Raw genomic sequence first — 10,654 nt, 5'->3', positions numbered from 1 at the left:
AATTACCTCATCAAGTTCTACTTTCCTCCCACTCACTTCTTTCGAGAGAAACTCCTTCTCTAAAAAGGATCCATTCTTAGCTATGAATATCTTGCCTTAGGAGTTGTGATAGAAGGTGTACCCAACAGTTTCCTTTGGGTATCCTATGAAGATGCCCTTCTCCGATTTGGGTTTGAGCTTATCAGGTTGAAGCTTTTTTCACATAAGCATTGCAGCCCCAAACTTTAAGAATGACAACTTTGGTTTCTTGCCAAACCATAGTTCATAAGACGTCGTCTCAACAGATTTTAATGGTGCCCTATTTAAAGTGAATGCAACCGTCTCTAAAGCATAACCCCAAAACGATAGCGGTAAATTAGTAAGAGACATCATAGATCGCACCGTATCCAATAAAGTACGATTATGACGTTCGGACACACCATTACGCTGTGGTGTTCCAGGTGGCATAAGTTGTGAAACTATTCCACATTGTTTCAAATGAAGACCAAACTCATAACTCAAATATTCGCATCCACGATCAGATCATAGAAACTTTATTTTCTTGTTATGATGATTTCCCACTTCACTCTGAAATTTTTATTTTCTTGTTATGATGATTTTCCACTTCACTCTGAAATTCTTTGAACTTTTCAAATGTTTTGGACTTATGCTTCATTAAGTAGATATACCCATATCTTCTCAAACCATCTGTGAAGGTAAGAAAATAGCGATACCGGCCACGAGCCTCAACACTCGTTGGACCGCATACATCGGTATGTATTATTTCCAATAAGTCAGTAGCTCGTTCTATTGTTCTGGAGAACGGAGTTTTAGTCATCTTGCCCATGAGGCATGGTCCGCAAGCACCAAGTGATTCATAATCAAGTGATTCCAAAAGCCCATCAGTATGGAGTTTCTTCATGCGCTTTACACCAATATGACCTAAACGGTAGTGCCACAAATCAGTTGCACTATCATTATCAATTTTGCATCTTTTGGCTTCAATATTATGAACATGTGTATCTCCATGATCGAGATTTAATAAAAATAGACCACTCAACAAGGGTGCATGACCATAAAAGATATTACTCATATAAATAGAACAACCATTATTCTCTGATTTAAATGAATAACCGTCTCGCATCAAACAAGATCCAGATATAATGTTCATGCTCAACGCTGGCACCAAATAACAATTATTCAGGTCTAAAACTAATCCCGAAGGTAGATGTAGAGGTAGCGTGCCGACGGCGATCACATCGACCTTGGAACCATTTCTGATGCGCATCGTCACCTCGTCCTTAGCCAATCTTAGTTTAATCGTAGCCCCTGTTTCGAGTTGCAAATATGAGCAACAGAACGAGTATCAAATACCCAGGCGCTACTACGAGCATTAGTAAGGTACACGTCAATAACATGTATATCAAATATACCTTTCATTTTGCCATCCTTCTTATCTGCCAAATACTTGGGGCAGTTCCGCTTCTAGTGACCAGTCCCTTTGCAGTAGAAGCACTCAGTTTTAGGCTTAGGTCCAGACTTGGGCTTCTTCCCTTGAGTAGCCACTTGCTTGACGTTCTTCTTGAAGTTCCCATTCTTCCCTTTGCCCTTTTTCTTGAAACTAGTGGTCTTATTAACCATCAACACTTGATGGTCCTTCTTGATTTCTACCTCCGCAGCTTTTAGCATTGCGAAGAGCTCGAGAATCGTTTTCGTCATCTGTTGCATATTATAGTTCATCACGAAGCCTTTATAGCTTGGTGGCAGTGATTGAAGAACTCTGTCAATGGCACTATCATCAGGAAGATTAACTCCCAACTGAGTCAAGTGGTTATGGTGCCCAGACATTGTGAGTATGTGTTCACTAACAGAACTATTCTCCTCCATCTTGCAACTATAGAACTTGTTGGAGACTTCATATCTGTCAACTCAGGCATTTACTTGAAATATTAACTTCAACTCTTGGAACATCTCATATGCTCCATGACGTTCAAAACGTCTTTGAAGTCCCGATTCTAAGCCGTAAAGCATGGCACACTGAACTATCGAGTAGTCATCAACACACATCTGCCAGGCATTCACAATGTCTGCAGTTGCTGGCGCATGTGGTACACCTAGCGGTGCTTCAACGACGTAATTATTCTATGCAGCAATGAGGAGAATCCTCAAGTTACTGACCCAGTCCGTGTAATTGCTACCATCATCTTTCAACTTAGCTTTCTCTAGGAAGGCATTAAAATTCAAGGGAACGGTAGCACGGGCCATTGATCTACAACTACATAGACATGCAAAAACTATCAGGACTAAGTTCATGATAAATTAAAGTTCAATTAATCATATTACTTAAGAACTCCCACTTAGATAGACATCCCTCTTGTCATGTAAATGATCACGTGATCCAAATCAACTAAACCATGTCCGATCATCACGTGAGATGGAGTAGTTTTCAGTGGTGAACATCATTATGTTGATCATATCTACTATATGATTCACGTTCGACCTTTCGGTCTCAGTGTTTCGAGGCCATATTTGCATATGCTAGGCTCGTCAAGTTTAACCCGAGTATTCTGCATGTGCAAAACTGGCTTGCACCCATTGTATGTGAACGTAGAGCTTATCAGACCCGATCAACACATGGTGTCTCGGCACGACGAACTGTAGCAACGGTGCATACTCAGGGAGAACACTTATACCTTGAAATTAGTAAGTGATCATCTTATAATGCTACCGTCGTACTAAGCAAAATAAGATGCATAAAAGATAAATATCACATGCAATCAAAATATGTGACATGATATGGCCATCATCATCTTGTGCTCATGATCTCCATCACTGAAGCATCGTCATGATCTCCTTCGTCACCGGCTTGACACCTTGATCTCCATCGTAGCATTGTTGTTGTCTCGCCAACTTTTGCTACTACGACTATCACTACTGCTTAGTGATAAAGTAAAGCAATTACATGGCGATTGCATTTCATACAATAAAGAGACAACCATATGGCTCCTGCCACTTGCCGATAACTCTGTTACAAAACATGATCATCTCATACAACAATTTATATCATGTCATGTATTGACCATATCACATCATAACAAGCCCTGCAAAAACAAGTTAGACGTCCTCTACTTTGTTGTTGCAAGTTTTACGTGGCTGCTATGGGATTCTAGCAAGAACCGTTCTTGCCTACGCATCAAAACCACAATGATTTTTCGTCAAGTGTGCTGTTTTAACCTTCAACAAGGACCGGCCGTAGTCAAACTCGATTCAACTAAAGTTGGAGAAACAGACACCCGCTAGCCACCTATGTGCAAAAGCACGTCGGTAGAACTAGTCTCATGAACGCGGTCATGTAATGTCGGCCCGGGATGCTTCATCCAACAATACCGCCGAATCAAAGTAAGACGTTGGTGGTAAGCAGTATGACCATTATCGCCCACAACTCTTTGTGTTCTACTCGTGCATAAAACATCTACCCATAGACATGGCTCTGATACCACTGTTGGGGAACGTAGTAATTCAAAAAAATTCCTATGATCACACAACATCTATCTAGGAGATGCATAGCAATGAAAGGTTCTTTAAAGTGAGTCTACGTACCCTTGTAGACCGAAAGAGGAACCGTTTAGTAACGCGGTTGATGTAGTCGAACGTCTTCACAATCCAACCGATCCAAGTCCCGAACGCATGACACCTCCGTGTTCAGCACACGTTCATCACGATGACGTCCCTCGAGCTCTTGATCCAGTTGAGGACGAGGGAGAGTTCCTGATGCGGAGCATCCCACGTTCATCCCCATGTACACTCCGACTACTATCCAAACCCCAAGAGGACTTATGACGAGACCTCAACTGTACGCCATTGGACACAAGGTGAACTCGCTCCTCTCCGAATCGTCACTTTCCACATGTGAGACATGGCTACTACCTCAAACGTGTGTGCTATGCATGTCCAGGAACCAAGAGGAAGGCCATGGAACAACTACGAGCATTGGACAAGACGGTGAGGACACCAAGCGCGAGGATCAAGAGAAGGAGCTGCCCGAAGCTACAGCCACCGGACGACCGACCTAGCCCGGACGTCCGGACCCTGAAGGTCACGCCAGCCCAAGGAAACCAGGCCAACGCACGCTACAGCGGCTGGACGTCCGACCAGGACCGGATGTCCGATGACTCCCAGGCCACTGGATGACCGAACCCCTCCGGACGTCCGGTACTTATCCACCCGAGCCAAATTTACGGAAGTCCGAAGACTCCCGGACGTCTGGACCTTCCCGAGCCTCCGGACGACTGGAACCCACCGGACGTCCGACGCCTGTCTACGCACAGTGTATTGGACCGAGTCCATGTATCCCCCACTTACCCCTTCGTGACCCATGACTATATATACTCCTCCACCTCCTCCTAGTTAGGGTTAGCGTTGATTTAGCTCAAGTTAGAGATAGAGCTTCGCTCATCCATCGGATCTCCTCCTCGTGAGAGACTGCGGCCTCCTCGGAGAAGATCCTATTGGATTCAAGACCCCCTTCGTGGGAAGATCCCCTCGCGGATTCAAGACTTCCTCACGGAGAAGATTGGTTACCTATGTATCCTGACCTTTGTTGACTTTGGATATTGTGTATCTCTTTGTGTTCTTTGATCTAGCACTTGTGTGATCGATTCCTTGTTGGTTGAGTGTTTTCTCTCGTTCCTCCCCGTGATTTCCTCGTGTTCTTCCGCGCGTTCTTCGTGTTTCCCCGTAGGATCCACTCCAAACGTGAAAGATCGTCACCATAGGGTTCCGCCCTACATCATCTTGGTATCATGAGCCACGTTGATCACGTTTTTGGAGCCCCTACCCCTCTTTTTCTAGCTTGATTTTGTGTGTTCTTGCCTAAATCCGAAAATCCCCACCAAAAATAGCCCCAATTTTTTTTGTGATTTGTTGGATTGATGATGTTTTGTTGATTTTGATCCGTGGATTTGCTTGGTTTCAAGTGGATCTAGCATCTCCCCAAGTTTCCCCGTCTTTCATCCACGAAATCTCATCAATTTTGACCCCGAAATCTCCATTTTCCGCTCAAAATTGTGCCCCGGAACTCGCATCTCGCGTTGACCCCGACCCACCGGACGACCGGCGTTTTACAGACGTCCGGAGCCCCAGTAACGACCGGACGTCCGACCTTTTTCGGACGACTGGAACCCCTAACCCGAACCAAATTTATGGATTTCTGACTTTTCCGGACGTCCGACGACCCGGACATCCGACCTTTCCGGACGTCCGTAACCTGTAGTTTCAGACTTCGGCAGATTTTTGGTCCATAACTAATTCATCCGAACTCCGATTTTGACGTTCTTTAGCTCATTTTGAAGCTCTTGACATCCCCCTTCCCACAAAAATACCACCAACATCATTTGACTCCATCAAATTTTTGGAACTTTGGCATCTTTGCCTAGGGCTTCCACCATATCATCCGCATAGCCACCACCGACTTCCGCAACCTAACCCATTTTGTTCACCATAGCATTAGTGGTTGCTTGAGTAGTGATTCGAGTCTCATAAGGTGTTTCGGCTACTTAGGGACGATTGCTTCTTCATCAACCACCACCACCACTTCCGCATAACCTTGCCCACCATACACTTCCGACAACCCAACATAACCCAATTTTGTTTGAGCTTGTTTGAGTTGTGGCTTGTGTCTCCTAAGGTGTTTTGGCTACTTAGGGACGAGTCTCCATCATCCTGGTTTCTACATCAAGAACACCGCCACTCATCATCGCCTCGGACGGTAACCTCCATATCATCTTGGTATCGTGGTATCCCTCCATTGTATATTCCCATTGCAATTGCATTGATAACACCTAGCCCATTTTGCGTTACTTGCCTATCGAGACTAGCCATTTGAGTATTGCCGGGCCACGTTACTTGTGCACATTAGTGATCCATACCTTCCCTTGCATACATACCATATCATCGTGGTGCACATATTGGTATCATATATTGTGTCACAAGTTTGTTCCCGCATATACACATTTGCTATCTTGGTTTGTGCATTGTGCAAAATTGGCCATACAAAAAAAGAAATAAAGCTTTTAAGCAAAAGAAAGAGAGCAAAGAAGCTTGTAAGCAAGTGCCATAGCATCATACCACATTGCACATAAGATTGTCATATCCGATCATCTTGGATCATCTTGAGAGAAACACCGGGAACCATACATACATAGCATACTTGGGATAGAAAGTTTATCCATTTTGCATCCTATAGATTGTGCACAAGTGTCGTATCCGCTTATTGAGCAATCGTGCTAGCGTCTCTCTTGAGTTGTGCAACACGAGTGTTTTCCGTGGATTCCACATTTTGTGCTCATTCCTTGGTTGCACAGCCCCATTTATCTATCCGTGTATGTGTTTCCGTGTGCCACATATTGCTATTGGTCCATTTGTTTCGCTTGCGAATTTGTGAATCTCTTTCAACATTATTGACTCTTGCTAACATTTTGCATTAAATTTTTATGCCACTATCCTCACCGAGCTCCACCATAAGCTTTACTTGTGTAGGTGTGAGAACCGACAAGGATTGGTACCAATAGTGCTATTTCATTGTCCGCATTTGAGTGAACTTGATTCATTGTCAACATTGGTCAAGGTACATTGGTATAAGTTCTTCTCTTTCTCCCACTCATATTTGCTCGAGTCTTGTGATGGATAGGCAAGGCATTTCCTCTCCGGTCTATGATAACAACGACGGGGTGAACAACTACATCACCAAAGCGTCACTCTTCGATCTACAATGACAAGTGCAAGGCGCACAATCAAGATTGCGAGATCACATCGAGAAGAAGCTTTCCGCACATAAAGAGGAGCAAGATGCAAGGATGGAGGAGATTCGGGCCTTGATCAAGTCTTCTTCCACTTCGTCATCTTCAAGGCGGCGACATTCAAGCCACAAGTCTTTGGAGCGCAAACAAGATGCAAGCGCAAGTCGTCCACGTCCACATCTACATGGCGATCATCATCAACATCGTCATGAAGGGCAAGTCACCTCCAAGCATCATGTGAACGACGACGACGAACACCAAGGAGCTCAAGCACGGCAATGACATCATCATCATGAATATGCTCCACAAGCGCAAATGCACAAGTCCCAACAAGCCCTACTTCACGCCAAGTCGAAGCTTCATGAGCACAAAAGAAGACCGCGAGATGACCACCACCAAGACGGTGCTACGACTACAACAACCACTTCGGCATCTTCGCCAAGTGCTATCAAGGCATCTTCGCCTTTGGACGTACGGCATCTTCGCCTACTTCCCACGAGTACGCCTACATCGACTTCATCAAGTCCAAGGCGACTACCTACGAGCGAGGGTGACACTTCCATCTTCGGAAGCCCCCCAAGGAAGATGGCCGAGCATGGGAAACTCCCTTCGGTCATGGATACGAGCTATGAGGTGCCACATCATATGGGCCTCCAACACCAAGACGGCGACAAGACGGTCGAGCAAGGGCCATCCCCTTCGACCACGGCGACGAGTGCGAACCTCTTAAACAACATGAAGACGACGCCCACTTTGGACTCCTACTCCGAGTCAAGCTACGCGACCACGCATGGAGACATTTGCACCAACATCTCTCTGACACCCACATATGTCGAGATGCCCCATTTGTCATGTGAGGAGAGCCACCACCACATGAGAGAGATGAGTGACTCCACCATATGTGACATTGAGAGCATTCCCTATGAGAGGATGAGTGTGACCACCACTAGCCCCACACATGAGAGCATGCCACACATCCTATGTGAGGTTGAGCACCATTTGAGTAACTACACCAACCATATGAGTGAGAGCATCCTTGAGGGAGTGAGTGAGCCACAACACTTAGAGAGTGAGGTAGTTGACACGGCATGTGAGGCCACTATGATTTCTAATGACTTAACCTCTACTCCTAGTGTGTTTTCTTCTTTGGTGCTAGGTCTCCTACATGATGACACGCCTATCCTTGACGAGTCTATTCCTCCATTGGAGACGACGATGGCCATGGTGGACGATGATACACCCCCACATGGTTCCATCAAGATGAAGATAAGAATGAGTCGATCTTCGACACCTCACCTACAACACATGAGCCATGCTCCAAAGGTAACATAGGTGATGGTGCTTCTCTTGTCCCACTAGTGGACTCTCTTGACAATGATTGCTCCCATGATGTTGACCCACCTATTCCCATGCTTCATGCTAGTGACACTTCTTCATGCCTTGACTTACCTATTTATGATGAATATGATGATGAGCATGTTGAGTTGCCTAGTTGTGATGCTATGCTCCATAGGATATCATGTGAAAATTCTTTTGGTCACATCATGTTTGACAATCCATTGAACTTGTCATATGCTATGAGTGAGATCTCCCATATTGCATCATTTCAATCTCAACATAGTAACTATGCATGCCCCATTAAAATAAATCCTATTTGCACTTATGGCATAGATGATGACATGATGGTCATTGGCTTTTGTTTTTCATGCGATGATATTACCATGCTTCCTTTACATGATTCGCAATATTCATCTACTATGTCATGCCATGATCACATTGTTTCAAATATGCATTGTTTTGGATGTTGTCAATATTCTCCACGTGATGTTTCTACTCTTGCTCATGAGGAGACCCCCATAGTTCCCTCATACATATTAGGAGATCTTGATGCATTTCATACTTTGCATGATTCACATGATAGTGTACACCTTATGCATTCCATGAATAATAATGCTCTAGATATTTCTCATGATGCATTACACAATTTGAGTCTCCATTATGCCATGCATAACAACAAACCTATCATGATGGATGACATGTTTCTATATCATGCATCTCATTTATTTGAGCATTGGCTATTTTGTGCTAACCGACACATGCATGTGCGCATCATGATGGATGATGTGTACATATACCATGCACACACAATTTTCTCTTTGTCTTTGCTTTGTGTAGGTACTTATGAACACTCATCAACCTCACAATCCCATGAGTTGACGAAACAAGCTCTTGAGAGCAACGATGCTTTGGGATCCCGTGGACTATCCTTACCACCGTTCCCTTCGCGCAAGGACTACGCACATCTCTTTTACTTGGCTCTCACACGGCTATGGGCTATCTACCACTTGTCACCTTATGCTCATTTTACCGTGTTCACTTTGCATGATATGCTTGCTTCTATGCCTTTGCCATGCAATTGTGACCCTTGCTTGCATCTACCCATGATTCGCCATTATGCTATTTCTATGTGTATTTGCATGCTTGGTGGAGATACTTGTTGCTTTTGCCATGTTTACCATGTGCTCCATACTATTGATGTTTGTTGTGTTGGGAGAGTCATGATGTCCCATTGCTATTTACATATGGCCTCTCGCCAATACATTCATGCCATTCTACTCATATCTTGCTTTCATGCTTGTGCTATGTCATGTGAATTATTCATGCACACTATTTGCACCAATGACATGCTTGCCATGATTCCTCCTAGTATGTTGCATCTTCACACTACTAGATTGCTTGACTTGATTGCTACGATTGCTTGCTTGGTTGCATCACCCATGTTCCACTCTTATTCGCTTTCTTGGGTTGATGGCGTATATGTTCATGCCTCTCACTTGATTTGCCATGATCATTGTCTCTTATCTCCATTAGTTGCATCTCTCATATCACCTTGTATTGAGTGCAACCATACTATGCTTATTGATCTTGGAGACTTGGACACTTTACTTGTGATGCATGCTTGTTTGATTAAGCCTATTGCATTTGGTTGTTCTTGCATCATATGCCTCCATACTATGAAATGCTCCCTTGTACTTTCTTATGATGAGCATGATGCATACACTTGTTGGGTATCTTACCACACGAATGATAGGTTTTGCACTTCCGCTAACCTCATTTGTTTTTCCGAGTGTTTGTCATGTTCTTTCATTTTGAAGGATTCACAAGGCGGTACCATGACGAGACAACTTGGTCATGCGAAGGCATACATGATGTACAACTCCAACATCTTTGGGAACTTTCTTGAGGTGAACTCCTTCCCTTTGAGCCATCCTCAAGTACGCATATTGGATGGGTCACTCTTTCATTGTTGTTTCCTTCTTGTTGTCTACATGATACATCTCATGAACGGAGGAACGACATTGGAGATTGGCTACATGGACCTTCACATTGAGAGCGCTCGCACTTATTGGATGCACCTTTGAAACTCCACTCATGCCTCGACATCGAGCTTTGGTACACCAACACCTCCATATTTGTTGATTGTGCTCATACATGTCATGCTCGATGGACATATCATACTCACCACAAGTTTGCACCCTATGCATGGATTGACTCACATTATGCTTGTCTTGTTGCATCTAATTCCATGTCATCCATGATATATGAGCTTGTTCACTTCCTTAGCAAATTTGTTGTGATCTTCCTTGATGGCATATTCATACATAATGATCACATTGCCTTCCATCAATTGCATGATAACATACACATATTGAGCATCCATTGCCATATTCATGCTATTGACAAACCGTCTCACTATGACATCATTTTGCACCGTGGTTGCATTGATCATATTTACAACACATTTGTGTGCACACTGATTGCATTTCCTCCCATGAATGCTTTGCATCTCATTATATATCATCTTGATAAGCTTCATG

Source organism: Triticum dicoccoides, chromosome 7B (assembly GCF_002162155.2).
Source record: "Triticum dicoccoides isolate Atlit2015 ecotype Zavitan chromosome 7B, WEW_v2.0, whole genome shotgun sequence".
NCBI lineage: Eukaryota > Viridiplantae > Streptophyta > Magnoliopsida > Poales > Poaceae > Triticum > Triticum dicoccoides.
This window is presented reverse-complemented; position numbering follows the sequence as displayed.